Below are 22,537 nucleotides of genomic sequence, written 5' to 3'. Positions count from 1 at the left end.
GACCTTCCTGCCCAAGGACTAGATTGACTTTGTAGGACTAACTTTAGCCTCATCTGATCTTGTGGTCTCCACTCAGGAACTGACTCAGCACAAGATAGCTTCGACTCCCTATGATTTCATCCCTGACCATTAGCACTCTTGGCTCACTGGTTTCCCCCAGCCCACCAAGTTGTCCTTAAAACCTCTGCTCCCCGAATGCTCAGGGAGACTGATTTGTGTAATAATCAAACTCCAGTCTCCCGCACAGCTGGCTCTGCATTAATTACTCTTTCTCTATTGCAATTCCCCTGTCTTGATAAATCAGCTCTGTCTAGGCAGTGGGCAAGGTGAACCCATTGGGTGGTTACAGTATTGGTTATAATTATTTTGGTTGCAAGAAATAGAAACCTACCTGACAGCCGGGCGCGGTGGCTCAAGCCTGTAATCCCAGCACTTTGGGAGGCCGAGACGGGCGGATCATGAGGTCAGGAGATCGAGACCATCCTGGCTAACACGGTGAAACCCCGTCTCTACTAAAAATACAAAAAACTAGCCGGGCGAGGTGGCGGGCGCCTGTAGTCCCAGCTACTCCGGAGGCTGAGGCAGGAGAATGGCGTAAAACCCGGGAGGCGGAGCTTGCAGTGAGCTGAGATCCGGCCACTGCACTCCAGCCCAGGAGACACAGCAAGACTCCGTCTCAAAAAAAAAAAAAAAAAAAAGAAACCTACCTGACCAGCTTAAGCAAGAAGGGATCATTGATTACAGTGGGATCAAAGAAAGGGATGAACAAGCGGGCCTCAAGAGGGTAGGAACTGGGATGTGAAGCATTGTAATGTGCCTAGGAAATCCTCTTTCTGGGTCTCCTCCTGCTCTGCCTCTGCCTACTCATCAATCTCATTCTTTCAAGGAACAGCATGGTATTTTTCTGTCTCACAGAATACATGGAAGTTAAAAAAAAAAAAAAAGCCACAGACAGTCATGCATATTTATTTATTTATTTATTTATTTATTTATTTATTTATTTTTGAGATGGAGTCTTGCTCTATTGCCCAAGCTGGAATGCAGTGATGCAATCTCGTCTCACTGCAACCTCTGCTTCCTTGGTTCAAATGATTCTCATGCCTCAGCCTCCCAAGTAGCTGGAATTACAGACATACACCACCACACCCAGCTAATTTTTATATTTTTAGTGTGGTCTAGCCATGTTGGCCAGGCTGGTCTTGAACTCCTGCCCTCAAGTGATCCACCTGCTTCACATTCCCAAGATTCCTTGGATTACAGGCATGAGTAACTGTGGCTGGCCGGTCATGAGTTTTATATGTTGAGTATAGAAATGACCACTGAAACACTCAATAGTCTTCTTCTCCTTCTTTTTTTTAGAGACAAGGTCTAATTATGTTATGTTGCCCAAGCTGGTCTCTAACTCCTGGGTTCAAACAATCCTCCTGCCTCAGCCTCCTAAGTAGCTGGGACTACAGGCATGAACCAGCATGCCTAGCTTTCTTTTTTCATTTTTAACTAATTTTTAAAAACTAAGTTTAAACTAAAAAAGAAAAAGCTTTATTGAGATACAATTCACAAATTCACACACCATAAAGTTAACTTTTAAAGTATACAATGGAGTGCTTTTTGGTAAAATTGATCCTTATTATTCATGGATTCTGAATTTGTGAATTCACCTATGAGCTAACATTTATTTGTAACCCCCAAATCAAGATGTATCACACTTTCCTAGTCATTTGAAGATGTTTGCAGAGTGGCAAAAATTTCGAGTCACTGGATATGCATATTCCAAAATGAGCTTGAGCAAGACAATGCTCTGCCTTCTGGTCTCAACTCATGCTATAGACAAGGGTCCTTTCCATGGTCCATTTAGTGCCAAGTTTTTCACATTTTTGTGCTCTTTGTTGATGATTTCACTGTTTAAAATGGTCCCCAACCATAGTGTTGAAGTGCTGGCTAGTATTTCCAAGAGCGAAAAAGTTATGTGCCTTGTGGAGAAAACACATGTTAGATAAATTTTATTCAGGGCCAGGCACGGTGGCTCATGCCTATAATCCCAGCACTTTGGGAGGCTGAGGTGAGTGGATCACTTGAGGTGAGGAGTCTAGACCAGCCTGGCCAACATGGTGAAACCAGTCACTACTAAAAATACAAAAAATTAGCCGGGCATGGTGGTGCATGCCTGTAGTCCCAGCTACTCAGCAGGCTGAGGCTGGAGAACTGCTTGAACTAGGGAGGCAGAGGTTGCAGTGGGCCAATATTGCATCTTTGCACTCCAGCCTGGATGACAGAATGAGACTCCGTCTCAAGAAATAAAAAATAATATATAACATAAAATAAAATAAAATAAAATAAAATTTTCATTCAGGCATGAGTTATGGTGCTATGGGCTGTGAGTTCAATGTTGATGAATCAACAAAGCAGTACATCCAGAAAAAGGAAGAGGAAATTTGCCAATCTGTACATGAGGTTGCCCCAGAAAATGCTAAAATAACATCTATGTAATATGATGAAGCTATAGAAAAGATGGAGGGGGCAAAATTTGTGGATCTGTGAGATGATAACCTATTAAAAAAGAAAGACGTAGCAGACAGTATTGTTGTTAGGCTGAAAGCCAAAGAAATTTATATTCATATTACCCAGGGTCAGGAAAATATTAAACCTTTCTTGGCTAGTGTTTTAGTATTAAAAACCCACATATAATTAATTATAAGAAATATATATAAAGTATCTTTAAATAGAAACATACATAGAACAAGGTTCTATATTGATTGGTTGATGAAAATGTGACCAGGAGCTTTTGGGAACCCAATGCTGTATTCCCTTAGGAACAATGACCCAGTATTCACTAACTTAATATTTGTGTCAACATTGAACATAGCTATACTATAGAAAATAGCTACCATGAATAATGCTATTCACAAAATTATGTCTCAGTCCCTACTAAGTCCAGAATATTTTCATTATCCCAAAAGGAAGTTCTTTACCTGTTTTTTTTTTAGACAGAGTCTCGCTCTGTCGCCCAGCCTGTAGTGCAGTGGCTGGATCTCAGCTCACTGCAAGCTCTGCCTCCCGGATTTACGCCATTCTCCTGCCTCAGCCTCCCGAGTAGCTGGGACTACAGGTGCCCGCCACATCACCCGGCTAGTTTTTTGTATTTTTTAGTAGAGATGGGGTTTCACCGTGTTAGCCAGGATGGTCTTGATCTCCCTACCTCGTGATCTGCCTGTCTCGGCCTCCCAAAGTGCTGGGATTACAGGCTTGAGCCACCGCGCCCAGCCGTTCTTTACCTCTTAACAGTCACTTTCCAAATTTCTCCTACCCCAAATCCTTGCAGCCACACATCTATTTTCTGTCTCTATTAGTTTGCCTACTGTGGACATTTCACATACATAGAATCATACAATATGTGGCCATTTGTATCTTCGTTCTTTCACTTAGCATAACATTTTCAAGGTTCGTTCATGTAGCATACATCAGTAGTACTTCACTTCTTTTTGTGGCTGAATAATATTCAATTGTATGAATATAGCATGTTTTGCTTATCCTTTCATCCACTGATGGATATTTGAGTTGTTCATACTTTTCACTATTATAAATACTACAGCTATGACTATTTCTGTACACATACACATGTCCACATAAAAACTGCACAAGTTTTTATGTGGGCATGTTTTTATTTCTCTTGAGTATAGAATTGCTGGACCATGTGATAACTCTGTTTAACTTTTTGAGGAATGGCCAAACCGTTTTCCAAAGTGGCTATATCATTTTTCAGTCCCACCAGCAATGTAGGAGAGTTCCAATTTCTCCACATCCTTACCAACACTTGTTATTGTTTTCTTTTTTATTATAGTATCGTAGTGGGTGTGAAATGGTATCTCATTGTGGTTTTGACTTATATTTCCCTAATGACTAATGATGTTGAGTGTTTTCTTAATGTGCTTATTGGTCATTTGAATATCTTCATTGGAGAAATATCTGTACAAATCCTTTTCCCATTTAAAAAATTGGGACATGTCTTTTTATTGTTGAGTGTAAGAATTCTTTATATACTTTGAATACAAGTCTCATCAGATACATGATTTGTGAATATTTTCTTTCATTCTGGTGTTTGTGTTTTTATCTTTTGATGGCTAAATAGATTTTTGATCCAGATACCAAATTCTCACTGGTTTGGCTTGCACAGGTGTCCACTCTTCAGATGACGAGGCAACATTGGCAATTTATTCCTGCAGGAGAAAGGGCAATTCTCAGACATGGGGCTGGGCAGGGCAGACAATCAAATAGGGGTTTACTACATTACATAATTATGTCATTTCCTTTCATTATAGGGAGGTATACACAACTACCCTAGACATTATAGATCACTAATGCTCAGAGGGCCAAAGATATATTACTTACTGATATTGACTTTTTAAATGACAACATACTTCTTGAATTTAAAAAATAATTTTAGGCCAGGTGCGGTAGCTCATGCCTGTAATCCTAGCACTTTGGGAGGCCAAGGTGGGTGGATCACCTGAGGTCAGGAGTTCAAGACCAGCCTGGCCAACATAAAACCCCGTCTCTACTAAAAATACGAAAATTAGCTAGGCATGGTGGTGCATGCCTGTAATCCCAGCTATTCGGGATGCTGAGGAGGAAGAATCACTTGAACCTGGGAGGTGGAGGTTGCAGTGAGCCGAGATCATGCCACTGCACTCCAGCCTATGTGACGGGAGTAAGATTCTATCTAAAAAAAAAAAAAAAAAAAATTTAAATGCCTGATTTATGGCCAGGTATGGTGATTTATGCCTATAATCCCAGTACTTTGGGAGGCTGAGGCAGGAGGATTGCTTGAGCCCAGGAGTTCAAGACCAGCCTGAGCAACATAGCAAGAACTCATCTCTACCAAAAAAAAAAAAAGTTCCCAGTCATGGTGGCATGAACCTATAGCCCCAGCAACTCAAGAGGCTAAGACAGGAGGATTGCTTGAGCCCAAGGGGTCAAGGCTACAGTGAGCCCACAACTGCACTCCAGACTAGGTGACAGAGGAGACTCTGTCTCTTAAAAAATGGTAACAACAACAACAACAGAAGGCCAGGCATGGTGGATCAAGGAGGCTGAGGCAGGAGAATCACTTGAACCCGGGAGGTGGAGGTTGTGACGAGTCAAGATCATGCCATTGCACTCCAGCCTGGGCAACAAGAGCAAAACTCCATCTCAAAAAAAAAAAAAAAAAAAAAAATGCTGATTTCTCATGAAAATATGTAAACCCAGAAAAGATATATATTGATACTTGAAAATCATCCATTTTTTATTTTTAGTGGAGAGAAAAATGAATGGCATTTATAAAAAGCTATTACTTTTTAAAAATTACTTTCTTTTCTTTCTTTCTTTTTTTTTTTTTTTTTGAGACAGTCTTCACTCTGTCAACCAGGCTGGAGTGCAGTGGTGGAATCTCGGCTCACTGCAACCTCTGCCTCATGGGTTAAATCAATTCTTGTGCCTCAGCCTCCCAAATAGCGGGGATTATGGGCATGCACCACCATGTCCGGCTAATTTTTGTATTTTTTGTAAAGATGAGGTTTCACCATGTTGGCTAGAATGGTCTTGAACTCCTGGCCTCAAGTGATCCACCTGCCTCAGCTTCCTAAAGTTGGGGAGTAAGCCATGGCACCTGGTGCAAAATTACTTTTACAAAAAGCCATTATAGACTCAAATAATAGTCTCTTTTTTCAAAGTTTCAGAGGTTTCTCAAATAATGCTCCTAAAATGTAGCATTGTCTAGGTACTACGTACAATTATAGTAAAAAAAAAAAAATGAAGAAATTTCAAATTTGTTCCATCTAAGTATGTACTTCTGAAGGGTACCTGAATATACCACACCAAAATATGCCTCTTTGACATATGGATTATTTTGAGCTAAAGGCAATTAAGAACCAGCTGCTGCAGGAAAAGTTTTTTACCTCCACAAACTGCTTAAAAATAGAGTATAAATGTCTGCTTTTGTAAAGGAAATTTTCATTTATAAAGAAAAGTTCCATTTGTAAAAGTGTCTTCTTACCAGCAAGAGAGCTACTCCAAGAAACAATTCTTATCATCTGAGAGACATTTACCTGCATAAGACAGCCCTTACTTTTTATTTTATTTTATTTTGTTGAGAAGGGGTTTTGCATGTTGCCCAGGCTGGAGTGCAGTGGCACAATCTCGGCTCACTGCAATCTCCACCTTCGGGGTTCAGTGATTCTCCTGCCTCAGCCTTCTGAGTAACTGGGATTACGGGTGCCTGCCACCACGCCTGGCTAATTTTTTGTAGTTTTAGTAGAGATTGGGTTTCACTGTGTTGGCCAGGCTGATCTTCAACTCCTAATGTCATGATCTGACCACCTCAGCCTCCCAAAGTGCTGGAATTACAGGTGTGAGTCACCGTGCCGGGCCGAGTCTAATTTTTTAGTGAAATTTCTGTGTGTAGGTGTTAGGGGTGGCAAGTATCCAAGTTAATGGCAGTGTATCTGTACAGGTCTGTGGCAGCCTCAATTCTTGCCTCCTTAGAAGAAAGAATTCGACTGAGGAGCATAAGGCAGAAAAAGAGACTGAAGCAAATTTCAGAGTAAGAGTGGAAGTTTATTAAAAAGCTTTAGAGCAGGATTAAAAGAAAGGGAAGTACACTTGGAAGACACCCAAACGAACATCTTGGAGTTCAAGTGCCCTGTTTAACCTTGAACCTAGGATTTTATATGCTGGCCTTCTTCCGGTGTCTTGCACCTTTTTCCCTTGGTTCTTCCCTTATGGTGAGCCACTTGTATGTGTGGTGCTCTGCTTGCGTTTGGGAGATGAGCATGCACAGGGTGTTTACTGGAGTTATATGCATGCTTACATGAGGCTTTCTTTCATTTTCCAGCAGAATGCCTCCAGTAGGTCATACTCTGCCCTTTTGCCTCTTAATGTGCATGTGCTAGCCTACTTGCTCAATTCCTGAGATCCTATTGGAAGCTGACAATTACCAACTTTTTTTTCTTTTTTTTAATTTTTTTGAGACAGAATCGCACTCTGTCACCCAGGCTGGAGTGCAGGGGTGCAATCTCAGCTCACTGCAACCTTTACCTCCCAGGTTCAAGTCATTCTCCTGCCTCAGCCTCCCAAGTAGCTGGAATTCCCAAGTAGGTGGAATCATGTGCCACCACCCTTGGCTAATTTTTATATTTTTAGTGAAGACAGTGTTTTGCCGTGTTGACCAGGCTGGTCTCGAACTCCTGACCTCAGGTGATCCACCTGCCTCGGCCTCCCAAAGTGTTGGGATTACAGGCATGAGCTGCCATGCTAGGCCTCCGATTACCAGTTTCAGGTGTTTTTATCTATTGGGAAACTGCCTTTCCCCGGCACTGGCTGCAATCAGCTGTCATTTTAGAGAGGTACTGTGATAACTGCTGGATCATCACCCGATGGTTGCCTGACATTCCTGGTAGGCGAAGGGAGCCCCCTCCTGCCCAACTCATGCCTGTCTAGCTACTTACTATAACATAGGTACATAATTACAACTTTGTTTATCTCTGTGGTTCATCAGTTTAATTCATGGGCCCCAGTCACTAAACCAAAGAGGGTAGAGGGAAAAAGATTTTGCCTGTCCTACACTTTAAAGTTAACAACTTTGAACAGATTTCAGAAGAGACCTATGTTGTACCTTATATCCTTTGTCCTATGTTATGATTTGAATATGTCCCTCAAAGTTTATGTGTGGGAAATTGAATCCCCAATGCAATGGTGTTGGGAGGTGAAGCCTAGTAAGAGGTGATTAGGTCATGAGGGCTCTGCCCTCATGGATGGATTAATGTCATTATTGTGGGTTAGTTGTTGAGAGAGTAGTTTTGTTATAAAATTAAGTTTGGGTCCGGCATGGTGGTTCATGCCTGTAATCCTGGCACTTTGGGAAGCTGAGGTGGATGGATTACCTGAGGTCAGGAGTTCAAGACCAGTCTGGCCAACATGGGGAAACCCCATCTCTACTAAAAATATAAAAATTAGCCAGCCGTGGTGGCACACACTGGTAGTCCCAGCTACTTGGGAGGCTGAGGCAGGAGAATCCCTTGAACCTGGGAGGCAGAGGTTGCAGTGATCTGAGATCACACCATTGCACTCCAGCCTGGGTGACAGAGCGAGACTCTGTCTCAAATGAAAATAAAAATAAATAAATAAATAAAAGTAAGTTTGGCCCCTTCTTGCTCTTTCACTCTTACTCTCTCTTGTTCATCTTTTTTTTCTGCCATGGGATGATGTGTGATGTGGTATGAAGGCCTTTGCCAGATGCTGGCATCATGCTCTTAGATTTTCCAGTCTCCAGAATCATAAACCAAATAAATTTCCATTCATTATCAATTACCCAATCTGTGGTATTGTGTTATAGCAACACAAAATGGACTAATACATCCTATTAGGTTCAGCTAAGGAAAGACTCAGCTTAATTTTATCCCTTGTCAATACGAATATTTGCTTTAATTTTATTAATACTATGAGCTGAGTTATAGTTCTTCAAAATTCATATGTTGAAGTCCTAACCCCCAGTACCTCAAAACGTGACTGCAGTTTGAGACTGAGTTTTAAAGAGATAATTAAGTTAAATGAGGTCTTTAGGGTGAGCCCTGATCCAATATGTCTGGTGTCCTTATAAAAAGAGGAAATTTGGATGCAGACAAATGCAGAGGGAAGACATGTGAAGACAGACACAGAGGATGGCTATCTAAAAGCCAAGGGTAGAGAACTCAGAAGAAACCAAACCTGCTGACACTTTGTTCTTGGACTTCTAGCCTCCAGAAGTGTGAAAATAAATTTCTGTTGTTTAAACCACCAGTTGGTGGTACTTTGTGATGGCAGCCCTAGCAAACTAATATGATTAGTGTTGCTAAAGAGGTGATGTTTATAGGTACCACTTTTCTCCATGTATCTGAAGAAAGGTATTACTAAGGATTTGGACTCTGTTCTTATTTGCATGCCAATACACTACTAATTGAAGTATTCATTAAGGCAGACCCAGAGAAGCTACTACCTGGACATTCTGATAAAAAAATTGCTATATATGATTATAAGTAGCAAAACTCATTTAATTTATCATGCAAAAGTAACTATTTACCAATTCACACTGACTTCTAAATTAAAGTGAGTTAAGGAGAGTTTACTTTTTCTAATTTAATAACTCAATGAATTTTATTTTTACATTCAAAAAGTTTTCTTCAGGCTGGGTGCTATGGCTCACACCTGTAATCCCAGCACTTTGGGAGGAGGCTGAGGTGCGTGGATCACAAGGTCAAGAGATGGAGACCATCCTGGCCAACATGGGGAAACCCCGTCTCTACTGAAAATTCAAAAAATTAGCTGGGTGTGGTGGTGCGTGCCTGTAGTTTCGGCTACTTGGGAGACTGAGGAAGGAGAATTGCTCGAACCTGGGAGGTGGAGGTTGCAGTGAGCTGAGATTGCACCACTGCACTCCAGTCTGGCAACAGAGCAAGACTCTGTCAAAAAAAAAAAAAAAAAAAAGTTTTCTTCTTTTTCCTTTTTCTCTAGACAATCTTCCTTGAGAACGAAGACTCACATGCTTCTGACTATTGGCCAGGTACTTTTCTAAGTGCTTTATTTGCTCAACGGATATTTTTTAAGTGTCAGGTAGTCTTCTAAGTGTTTTGGATGCATCAGTGAAAAAGAAAAAGAAAATTTTTTTTTGCTTTTGGGGAGTGAGCAGATTGACAGTAAACCGTAACCACAATAAATGAGTAAGTAACATATAATATGTTAGAAGGTGAAAAATGTGATGGAAAAAATAGAGTAGGTTAAAGGATATCAGGAGTTGAGTTTACACCCAAGAGATGGCATTAATCTATTCATGAGGGATCTGCCCCCATGCCCGAGATTGCACCACTGCACTCAGCCTGGGCAAACACCAACCCACTAGGCCCCACCTTCTGAACACTGGCAATAAAACTTCAACATGAGTTTTGGTGGGGACAACCTATCTTCAAACCATAGCACCATCTTCAGACACGTGATACTCAATCATGGCAACCCAAAGGGTAATGAAGATGTGGATTGATTACATCCCAGATGTTAAGCATCACACCCTTCAGGTCAGGCTTAAAAATGAGCACAAGAGAGAACACAGAACTGAAGACATCTATAGACAACAGCATGTCTTCTACATTAACATTACTTGTTTTAATCAAGATAGCTTTATTATTTCAGGACACTCTGAGAAACATAAAAATTGCAAGTAACTGTATTTTCCATTTCAAGAACTTTCTTAAAATTTTATTTAAGTAAGCATCCAAGTGTTTAATATATAGCATCATGATAATTTGCTCTCCAAGAGTTTCTAAAACCCTTGCTTTAAAACCCCTACCTTGCTACGTACGCAAATTATTATTATAACATGATTCTTACCCAGTATTAATCAAACCACCCGCTATTGGAAGACCTGTCTTAAACTCAATCTGTAAGCCCCATAAACGTCCTGACTTTGCATTTCTGCTCCAAGATACTACTGAGAATTTATCTCACTACTAAGGTAGTGCTCTCCAATACTGCAGTAATTAATACACTCAGCTTTGCCTTATCAATAGATTAGTTTGGTGGTATTCTGAGGGAGCACATATTCAACAATATTTGGTATGGGCACCTGCCAGTCGGAAGACATGCTGGCTGTGTCACGGGAGCAAGTCCTGGAAACCCTGCCGTGCCTAGAAATACCCTTTAGTTATTGGGTTGTGGGAGAGGTGAGGGAGGCTCCAAGGGTGGAGGAGAGTTGGGGTGGCTGGGTCTGGTGGGTGGAGTAGTGTTTTGGGCAGCATCTGTGTACCAACTGGCTTAGAAGTATTTCAGTACTTTGACAACTGGCTAAAACATTATCCTGGCTATAGTTGGTGGGTAATCAAATATTGATCCTTGGTGAAATGATCAAAAGAGCAGATGGAAAAAAGTATGACTCATGTACGCAAGCATGTATAGATACCTATTCTAGGGAATAGGTGTATTTGTCTATTGAATGCCTTGCCAAACTCTAAACCCACGAAACTTAAAATTAACCCTGGGAAGTAGGACATCAAATTGGTTAAGATTAAGTTTTGCCACTTGGTTGAATAGAAATTCCATGTAGATATTATGTCCTGCTCTAGAGAAATAAAATGACATTCTTAAAAATACATTTCAGTTTTTCGGACTGAAATTTAGAAGTGCTAATATACATTTTTTCTTTTTATAAGTGAGATCACTACTTTTTCCCACTTAATTAATAAGTCTATAATATAACTTTTCAGTGACCTACCTCATTTTTCAATATGGTTGCATAGTATTTTGCATAGTGTTTTATGGTGTGAATGTATTATGTTTTATATAACCACTTCTATGATGGACATTTACATTGTTGTAGTCATGTTGCCATGGGAAACATTGCTGTAAAAAACATCCTTTTATATACATCTGAGGAAAAATTCCTACGAGTAGAATTTCTGAATCAGATATTGCCTAATTACCTATCAAAAAGGTTGTATCAATTTACATTTCACACTAACAGTGTATGAAAGTTGTATTTTCTGTTACTATTACCAATACTAGATGCAATAGTTAATGTTAGGTGTCAACTTGATTGGACTGAAGGATGTCTAGGTAGCTGGTAAAGTATTGTTTCTGGGTGTGACTGTGACTATGTTGCCAGAGGAGACTGACATTTGAGTCAGTGGACTGGAAAAGGAAGACCCACCTTCAATGTGGGTAGGCACCATCCAATTGGATGCTAGTGAGGCTGGAACAAAGCAGGTGTGAGAAGGTGGGATAAGCTGGCTTGCTGAGTGTTCTGGTTTTCATCTTTATCCCATGTTGAATGCTTCCATTCGTTCCTCCTGCTCTTGGACATCAGACTCCAGGTTCTTTGGCCTTTGGAATCTTGGACTTACACCAGTGGTTTGCCAGGGACTCTTGGGCCCTCCACCACAGACTGAAGGCTGCACTGTTGGTTTCCCTGCTTTTGAGGCTTTTGGACTCAGACTGAATCACTACTGGCTTCTTTCTTTCTCAGCTTGCAGATGGCCTATCGTGGGACTTCGCCTTGTGATTGTGTATGTCAATTCTCCTTAAATGCCCAGTCTCCTAGGTAGAAAACAATGTTTTTTTTTAGATGTTTATTTATGTAAGTAGAAATGAGGTTGAACATATTTTTGTATCTTTAGTGGCCATTTGTGTGTGTGTATGCATGTGTATGTGTGTATACTCCCTGTTCATTTTCTTTGCCTGCTTTGAAAAAGTTTGTTGTTGATTTTGGTGAGATGTGGGCTCTTTTTCTATTGAAGAAATTATCCTTTAATCTGTTGTGTGTTACAATGTTTTCTCACTTTTTTTTTTGACTTAGTTTATGGTAGTTTTGTTATATGGAAGTTTAATATTTATATGTAGTCAAATTGCTAAACTTTTTCCCTTCATTCTTCTAGATTCAGTATGCTACTAGTGTAAGGCTGGAGGGAATTTTCCTTCCTCTCTTTTGAACGTTTGATAATTAGAGTCTATAAGATAAACTGACAATAGATAGATTAATAGGAGAAAAGGCATACAAATTTATTATGTGTACATATGTACAGAAGCCATACAAAATACTAGACTGGAAGAAGGGCCAGATGACTGAGGTTTTTATACCATAGAGAAAGGCGTAGGGGCTTGGAGTTCCTGGGGATGGGTGAGTAGCAGCAGATTATAGGTGGTGAGGGGAGGAAACACATGGTAAGCAAAGCTGTCTTGTTATACAGATTAAATCTCTTAGATAACAGCTGTCAAAAGATTAGGTGACAGTTTATGGTAATCTCTATTTGGGGAAAGTGTCAGATCTTTATCGTTTTTAGGTAGATAAAGGGGCCTCAAAGGAAAACCTCTGCTTGCATCTCTGTTTATCTTACTAAGGTAGATAGATGTAAATTTCCTTCATAAGAGGACAGCTATTCCTGTCTGCCTTTCTTTGAATAACCAACTGGGTAAGTGCCAAAGAAGTATTTTCTGGAGCGGCATATTCTGGCCTCCACACTATAAAGTCTTTTTCATCCAAGAATATTATTATTAAAAAACTTCAATCATGCTCCTATTACTTTCATGATTCCTTTTTTAGGTTTGGATCTTCGATATATTTGAAAGTCATTTTAATGTAAGATGTGTGGTATGATCCAGTTTTATTTTTCATAAGATTCTTCTCACTTTTTACTTGTTCAATATTGAGTATGTTGGGATAGGTTGTGAACTTGTTTGGAATCCTTAAATGACATTTTCCCAAGTCTATGTTTATGAGAGTGCTTAAATTTCACATTAGGAGTAGACTTAGCATTCCATTTTGCGTATTGTTTCCTGCATATGCTGGCTGACTGCAATGAGAAAAAAAACTGTGTTGAAAGTAGAACAGACCATACAGACTATAGCTGCTTTCACATAGTAGAGGAGTGGCATGATTCATGACGGGCAAGATGAGTCTTTGTTTTAAAAAATATCTTGGAAGATTTTTTGAATGGGAAAGGTGAAGCTCCTCTCTCTCCATCCACCTCACCCCACGGCGGAGTTAGGAAGCCATGGGTGAATTGATTTGCATATGAAAAGTAAACAGAAATTGAGAATCAGAGGCTGGCAGCTCAGAAAAACAGGGGACGGAAAAAGACCTTGGGAGAGAAGTGAAGAAGACACACCAGAGCCCTAGGGAGAATAAGTAGTGACTTTTTAGATCAGTGATTTTTAATATTCCATTTTAAGTTGTTTCTTTATGCTATTCATTATGCTATAATCTCATTCTGTTACCCTGCATCTCCTATAAAAGCCTATTGTACACACCCACTTGTATTTGTGGTGTGCTATGGAGAATGAAGAAAGTGAGACTAGTATTTCCCACCAGGGCAGAGAGAGGTGGCAGCAGCTAGCAGGATACAGGAGACTACCGGGAAGTGGGCTGCAGAGTGGATGCACCAGAGCAGCTTACCTCCTCCTCATTTATCCTACCTCAAATGCACACAGAGAATGTAAACTCCATGAGGGAAGGACTTTTTTTTTTTTTAAACCTGCTTTTCGTGTTCTATTTCTAGTGCTTAGAATAAAAGCTTGACACATTGAGTAACAGTAGCTACTTAATAAAAAGTTGTTGGAATGAATGAACAAAAATCCTAGCAGAGGTTCTGAACCATCTACAGTGCTTGGAATAGGGGTTTGAGCTGGAGCATTTGGATGTTAAAGCAAAAGGTGAACCCAGAAAGCTGGAGACTTGAGAATCTAGCGTTCATTTATCAGCCCTGAATCTTGGCTATTTCAGCTCTAGTCTCTTATGTGAGATGTCTGTTGTGTCTATCTGAATTTATTCTCTATGGATAAGCAATTTGTGATACTGCAGTGAATGGAGAGCTCCTTAAAATCCCTAATTGCTTCCTAAATGGAATCTCAGCTGCAAATGGATCTTTCAGTGCATATTACCATGACATTTCCTATGTAAGTCTGTAACCACCCAATGGGTTCATTTTGCCTGCTGCCCAGATAGAACTGATTTATCAAGATAGAGAAATTGTAAAGAGAAAGAGTTTTTTTTTTTTTTGAGACAGAGTCTCGCTCTGTCGCCCAATACACAGGGCTGGCTGAATGGGAGACTAGGGTTTTATTATTACTCAAATCAGCCTCTCCTGAAATTCAGAGCATAGGGTTTTTCAAGGATAGTTTAGTGGGCCAGGGAATGGGTGCCACTGATTAGTTGGGGATGCAATCATAGGGGTGCGAAAAACAGCCCGCTTCTGGGTGGGGGCCACAGGATGGTTTGGTGGGTCTGGGTGGAGCCATCATCCTCAGAAATAGAAAAATCTGAAAAGACAGCTCAAAAGGGCAATCTTAGGTTCTATGACGGTAATGTTATCTGCAGGAGTAATTAGGGAAGTTGCAAATCTTGTGACATATGTAATAATGGCTGATAATCGTTTACGTCTACACCTCAGCAGAATTCAGGCTCCTCTCATCCTCCTAACTTGGTGGTCTGTCACTAGCTTTACAAAGGCAGTTTAGATTTGGGGGGGGGGCTATTATCATTTAAACTATAAATATCTCTCAGAGTTAGCTTGGCCCAAGCCCAGGGATGATTAAGGGCAGTTTGGGGGTTAAAGACAACACAGGGGTTGGTTAGATGATATCTCTTTCACTGTCTTAATTTTCTCACTGTTACAAGATTTGAAAAGGTGCGTTCAAGTCTGTTAAATCAATCCCTCAGGGGATGTTACACTTACAATGAGGTGGGTTTGGGGGCTCAAGGGTGGCATTTTAGATGGAAGTTTATTCTCCCATATGGGGTCATTTAATCTTGAGGAATGAGAAGATGCAGGAAGGGAGGTTGTTTGTTCAGGAGTTGTGTTGTGACCATGGTAAGAAGGCATTAGTCTCAACAAGAAATGGCCACTGTGAGTCCTGCAAGATGAGAATTAGAGACCTGATGAAGAAGTCTTTCAGAATCTTGGATGCCACCACCATAGCTGTGATTCAGGTGATCATCAGTGATATGGGTTGGCTGTGTTCCCATTCAAATCTCAACTTGAATTGTATCTTCTAGAATTCTCGTGTATTGTGGGAGAGACCTAGGGAAGGTAATTGCACCATGGGGATTGGTCTTTCCCATCCTATTCTCATGATAGTAAGTCTCATGAGATCTAATGAATTTGTCAGGGGTTTCCGCTTTTGTTTCCTGCTCATTTCTCTCTTGCTGCTGCCATGTAAAAAGTGCCGTTTGCCCTTGGCAATGATTCTGAAGCCTCCCCAGCCATGTGGAACTGTAAGTCCAATTGAACCTCTTTTTCTTCCCAGTCTTGGGTATGTCTATCAGCAGCATGAAAATGAAATAATACAGGAAATGGTTACTGATTTGTTTTTCTAAGACCACCAGAACGAGTGCAAAAGAACCAGTGGGTAGGCAAGTGTAGGAGCAAAACTGCACATTTATTTTTGGTCACTTAAGGTGTGAGGAAGAAGTCTGTCGGCCTCCGGCAAAGAAGGCCGGCAGAGTCCCCTGGTGGGGCTCTCTGATGGAGTTCCTGCAGTCCCAACATCCCGACAGGAGTGGGGCTGGGAAGTCCACGTGGGACGCTGGCCAAGAGTGGCTTTTCTAGGAGTGGGAGGGCAATAGGCGGGGCATGGGCGTGTCGGGGGGCGTTCCACAGGTGCGACCAGGTAAATCTCAGTCTCTTCGGATTGACCTCACCTGGCGCATGCCCAGTTGGTCTGCACCCTCCCTGGGCGCTGGCTGCATTTTCGCGCGCATGGGAAAAGCTGGTGAAGAAGAACCTGGAAGTGCGCCATCCTGCCTCCCTTCGTCCAAACAGTTACCAGTACAGTGGGATGTTGCTGAAAAGATACCTGAAAATGTGGAAGTGACTTTGGAACTGGATAACAGGCAGAGGTTGGAACAGTTTGGAGGGCTCAGAAGAAGACAGGAAAATGTGGGAAAGTTTGGAACTTTCTAGAGACTTGTTAAATGGCTTTGCCCAAAATGCTGACAGTGATATGTACATTAAAGTTCAGGCTGAAGTGGTCTCAGATGGAGTAGAGGAACTTGTTGGGAATTGAAACAAAGGGGACTCTTGTGGTGTTTTAGCAAAGAGACTGGTGGCATTTTGCTCGTGCCCTACAGATTTGTGGAACTTTGAACTTGAGAGAGATGATTTAGGGTATCTGGTGGAGGAAATTTCTAAGCAGCAAAGCATTGAAGAGGTGACTTGGGTGCTGTTAAAAGCATTTGGTTTTATAAGGGAAGCAAAGCATAAAAGTTCGGAAAATTAGCAGCCTGACAATGTAATAGAAAAGAAAACCCCATTTTCTGGGGAGAAATTTAAGCTGGCTGCAGAAATTTGCATAAGTAGCAAGGAGCCTAATGTTAATGCCTAAGACCATGGGGAAAATGTCTCCAGGCCATGTCAGAAAACTTCATGGCATCCTCTTCCATCACAGGCCCAGAGGCCCAGGGGGAAAAAGTGGCTTCATGGGCTAGGCCCAGAGTCCCTGTGCTGTGTGCAGCCTAGGGACATGGTGCCCTGCATCCCAGCTGCTCCAGCCATGGCTGAAAGGGGCCAACATACAACTTGGGCTGTGCATTCAGAGGGTGGAAGCCCCAAGCTTTGGCAGCTTCCATGTGGTGTTAAGCCTGCAGGTGCAGAGAAGTCAAGAATTGAAGTTTGGGAACCTCTGCCTAGATTTCAGAAGATGTATGGAAATGCCTGGATGCCCAGGCAAAAGTTTGCTTCAGGGGTGGGGCCCTTAGGGAGAACCTCTGCTAGGGCAGTACGGAAGGGAAATGTGGGGTTGGAGCCCCACACAGAGTCCCTTCTGGGGCACTGCCTAGTGGAAGAGGCCATCATCCTCCAGACCCCAGAATGGTAGATCCACCAACAGCTTGCACCGTGCACCTGGAAAAGCCGCAGACACTCAATGCTAGCCTGCGAAAGCAGCCAGGAGGGAGGTTGTACCCTACAAAGCCGCAAGGGTGGAGCTGCCTAAGACCATGGGAACCTACCTCTTGCATCAGTATGATTTGGATGTGAGACCTGGAGTCAAAGGAGATCATTTTGGAGCTTTAAAATTTTACTGCCCTCTGGATTTCAGACTTGCATGGGCCCTGTTACTCCTTTGTTTTGGCCAATTTCTCCCATTTGGAATGGCTGTATTTACCCAATACCTGTATCCTCATTGTAGCTGGGAAGTAACGAGCTTGTTTTTTATTTTACAGGCTCATAAGTGGAATGGACTTGCCTTGTCTCAGGTGAGACTTTGGACTGTGGACTTTTGGGTTAATGTTGAAATGAGTTAAGACTTTGGGGGATTGTTGGAAAGGCATGATTGGTTTTAAAATGTGAGGACGTGAGATTTGGAGGGGCCAAGGGCAGAATGATATGGTTTGGCTGTGTCCCCGTTGAAATCTCAACTTGAATTGTATCTCCCAGAATTTCCACATGTTGTGGGAAGGACCTACGGGAAGGTAATTGAATCATGGGGGCTGGTCTTTCCTGTCCTATACTCATGGTAGTGAATAAGTCTCACAATATCTGATGGGCTTATCAGGGTTTCCGTTTTTGCTTCCTCCTCATTTCTCTCTTGCTGCCACCATGTAAGAAGTGACTTTCACTCTCTGGCGTGATTCTGAGGCCTCCGCAGCCATGTGGAACTGTAAGTCCAATTAAACCTCTTTTTCTTCCCAGTCTTGGTATGTCTTTGTCAGCAGTGTGAAAATGAACTAATACAATCAGTGACCAAGTAAAGCTATGACTGTATTGCATAGAGGTAACAAAGTGTGAAATGCATCTGTAGGAGTATTCTATTAAGGTTAGGAACTGCTCAGGAACTTGGTAGGTTGGGGCTTGGAGTGGGGACTACTTTTCTAAGAAGGCCAAAATATTTGGGGACAATTATCTGGGGAGAAAGTGGAAAGAAGGCGGTCTAGGCACTTGGCCTCTGATTTTTGGACACATAAATCTCTAAATCATCTGAGTTTCCATGAGGACGTACATAAAATGTAAGTGAAAATGCCTACCCCTACTGCATTTTGGTGAGGTTTAAGAAGTAATTTATCTATAAATACCTAGCTGAGTGCTAGGTACACAAGAAACACTGAATAAATTATAGCTATTAAGATCATAAATGGTTTTCAGATTTGCTTAGAAATAGCTATACAGTAGGACTTACAGTAGGCAGTTCAGGAAAGTCCAAATAAAGGGCTTGCGGAGGGCTAGAGTATTACCATATTAATGTACTGTAAACCAAAATGTACTTGAGACAAGTCTCAATCAGTTTAGAAGTTAATTTTGCCAAGGTTAAGGACATGTCTGTGACACAACCTCAGGAGGTCCTGAGAACATGTGCCCAAGATGGGTGGGTTATAGCTTGATTTTGTATATTTTAGGGAGGCAGAAGTTACAAGCAAACATTAATCAATACAAACCATAGGTGGACTCAAAGATTTTCTGATTGGCAATTAATTGAAAGAGTTAAGTTGTTATTTAAAGACCTGGAATCAATAGAAAGGAACGTCTGGGTTAAGATAAGAGGTTGTGGAGACTAAGATTCTTATTATGTAGATGAAGTCTCCAGGTAGCAGGGTTCAGAGAGAATAGATGGTAAATATTTCTTATCAGACTTTAAAAGGTGCCAGACCCACCCCACAGTCACAGACCACAGGCACATCACTCCTCTCTGAGGTAGCCTTGGCCCTGGCCTGGGCTAGGGCAAAATTACAGAATTTTAAAATTTTGGGAAAATGGCAGATAGGAGGCAGGACTAACTTGCAGCTTCCACTCAGACAGACAGAGAAGCATGTGGAGACCAACCCACATCGTGAACTTTTGCTCCAAGAGCTACTACAGAAGCATATCAGGAAAGCCAAGATAATCCACAGATCCTTTGAACTTCAACTGCAGGCTCCATGGGACAGCCAAGGAACTCTGAAGACAAAGAAAATAATCTCTTGGGAGCTCTATGGCCCCACCCACCTCCTGATCCTCCCAACACTGCCACAGCTGATATGCTCTTGAAAGCACCACCTCCTGGCTGGAGGCCAACCAACACAAAACTAATGCAACACAACAAAAATACTACCAAGCACCCTCACAGAATCCACTTCACTCCCCTGCTACTTCCACTTCAGCAGGTGCTGGTATCCATAGCTGAGGGACCTGAAGATGGATCACATCACAGGACTCTTTGCAGACACTCCCCAATATCAGCCTGGAGCCTGGTTGCTCTGCTGGGTGGCTGATCCAGAAGAGAAATAATGATCACTGCAGTTCAGCTCTCAGGAAGGCCCAAACCTAGGAGAAAGTGGAGAGCACCATGTCAAGGCAGCACCAGGTGGGACAAAATAATCTAAACAACAGTCTTTGAGCCCCAGATCTTCCCTCTGACATAGTCTACCCCAGTGAGAAGAAAGCAGAAAAACAATTCTGGTAATATGACAAAACAAAGTTCTTTAACAGGCCCAAAAGATCACAGTAGCTCAACAGCAATGGATCCAAACAAGACGAAATCTCTAAATTGCCAGAAACAGAACTCAAAAGGTTGACTATTAAGCCAATCAAGGAGGTACCACAGAAGGGTGAAGTCCATCTTAAAAAAATGAAAAAAATATGTAAATGGAAACATCTCCAGTGAAATTGATAGCCTAAATAAAAAACAAGCACAGCTTCTGGAAAAGAATGACACTCTTAGAGAATTGAAAAATCCATTGGAAAGTCTCAGCAATAGAATTGAACAAGTAGAAGAAAGAACTTCAAAGCCTAAAGACAAGGCTTTCGAATTAAGCCAATCCTACAAAGACAAATAATAAAGAATAATAAAAAAAGAAAGCCTCCAGGAAGTTTAGGATTATGTTAAACAAGCAAACCTAAGAATAGTTGGTATTCCCAAGGAAGAAGAGAAATCTAAAAGTTTGGAAAACATATTTGAGGGAGTAATAGAGGACAACTTTCCCAGCCTTGCTAGTGATCTAGACATCCAAATACAAGAAGCTCAAAGAACACCTGGGAAATTCATTGCAAAAAGATCATCACCTAGGCACACAGTCATCACATTTTCTAAAGTCAAGATGAAGGAAAGAATTTTTAGAACTGTAAGGCAAAAGCATCAAATAACTTGTAAAGGAAAACCTTAACAGATTAACAGCAGATTTTCAGTAGAAGCCCTATAAGCTAGAAGGGATTGGGGTCCTATCTTTAGTCTCCTTAAACAAAACAATTATCAGCCAAGAATTTTGTATCCAGCAAAACTAAACTTCCTAAATGAAGAAAAGATAGTCTTTTTCAGACAAACAAATGCTGAGAGAATTTGCCACTACTAAGCTAGTGCTACAAGAACTGCTAAAAGAAGCTCTACATCATGAAACAAATCCTCAAAATACACCAAAATAGAACCTTCTTAAAACATAAATCTCACAAGACCTATAAAACAATAATAATAATAAAAAACCACAAGGTATTCAGGCAATAAATAGCATGATTAACAGAGTAGTACCTCACATCTGAATATTAATGTTGAATATAAATGGCCTAAATGCTCCACCTAAAAGGTACATAATGGCAGAATGGATGAGAATTCACCAATCAAGCATCTCCTGTCTTCAAGAGACTCACATGACACATGACTTGCATAAGGAATTACATAAACTTAAGGTAAAGGGTTGGAAAAAGATGTTCCAGGCAAATGGACACCAAAAGTAGGCAGGAGTAGCTATTCTTGTATCAGACAAAACAACCTTTGAAACAAGAGCAGTTAAAAAAGACAAAGAGGGACAGTATACAATGATGAAAGAACTAGTCTAACGGGAAAATATTTCAATCCTAAATATATATGCATCTAACACTGGAGCTCCCAAATTTATAAAACAATTACTACTAGACCTAAGAAATGAGATAGATGGCAACACAATAATAGTGGGGGACTTCAGTACTGCACCGACAGCACTAGATAGGTCATCAAGACAGAAAGTCAATACAGACACAATGGATTTAAACTATACCCTTGAACAAATAGACTTAACAACTGTTTACAAAACCTTCTACTCAACAACTGCAGAATGTATATTCTATTCATGAGCACATTGAACAGTATTCAAGATAGATCAGATGATAGGCCACAAAACACGTCTCAACAAATTTAAGAAAATCAAAGTTATAGCAAGTACTCTCTGTGACTACAGGGGACAAAAATTGGAAATCAAATCCAAAAGGAACCCTCAAAACCATGCAAATACATGAAAATTAAATAACCTGCTCCTGAATGACCCTTGGGTCAACAATAAAATCAACATGGAAATTAAAAAATTCTTTGAACCAGGCCAGGTGTTGTGGCTCACGCCTGTAATCCGAGCACTTTGGGAGGCCAAGGTGGGCAGATCACTTGAGGTCAGGAGTTTGAGACCAGCCTCGCCAACACTGTGAAACCCTGTCTCTACTAAAAATACAAAAATTAGCTGGGCATGGTGGCAGGCACCTGTCATCCCAGCTACTTCAGAGGCTGAGGCAGGAGAATGGCTGGAACTTGGGAGGTGGAGGTTGCAGTGAGCCGAGATTGTTCCATAGCACTCAGTCTGGGTGACAGAGTGAGGCTTCATCTCAAAACAAACAAACAAACAAACATTCTTTGAACTGAACAATAATAGTGACACAACCTATCAAAACTTCTGGGATACAGCAAAGACAGTGCTAAGAAGAGAGTTCATAGCGTTAAATGCCTACATCAAAAAGTCTGAAAGAGCACAAATAGACAATCTAAGGTCACACTGCTAGGAGCTAGAGAAACAAGAAAAAAACCAAACCCAACTGCATCAGAAGAAAAGAAATAACCAAGATCAGAGCAGAAAAAATGAAATTGAAACAAGCAAACAAAATACAAATGAGAAATAAAACAAAAAGCTGGTTCTTTGAAAAGATAAGTAAAATTTATATATCATTAGAGAGATTAACCAAGCAAAGAGAAGAGAAGATCCAAATAAGCTCAATTGGAAATGAAATAGGAGACATTACAGCTGATACCACAGAAATACAAAAGATCATTCAAGGCTACC

Source organism: Piliocolobus tephrosceles, chromosome 6 (assembly GCF_002776525.5).
Source record: "Piliocolobus tephrosceles isolate RC106 chromosome 6, ASM277652v3, whole genome shotgun sequence".
Lineage (NCBI taxonomy): Eukaryota > Metazoa > Chordata > Mammalia > Primates > Cercopithecidae > Piliocolobus > Piliocolobus tephrosceles.
Note: the sequence above shows the minus strand (reverse complement) of the source record.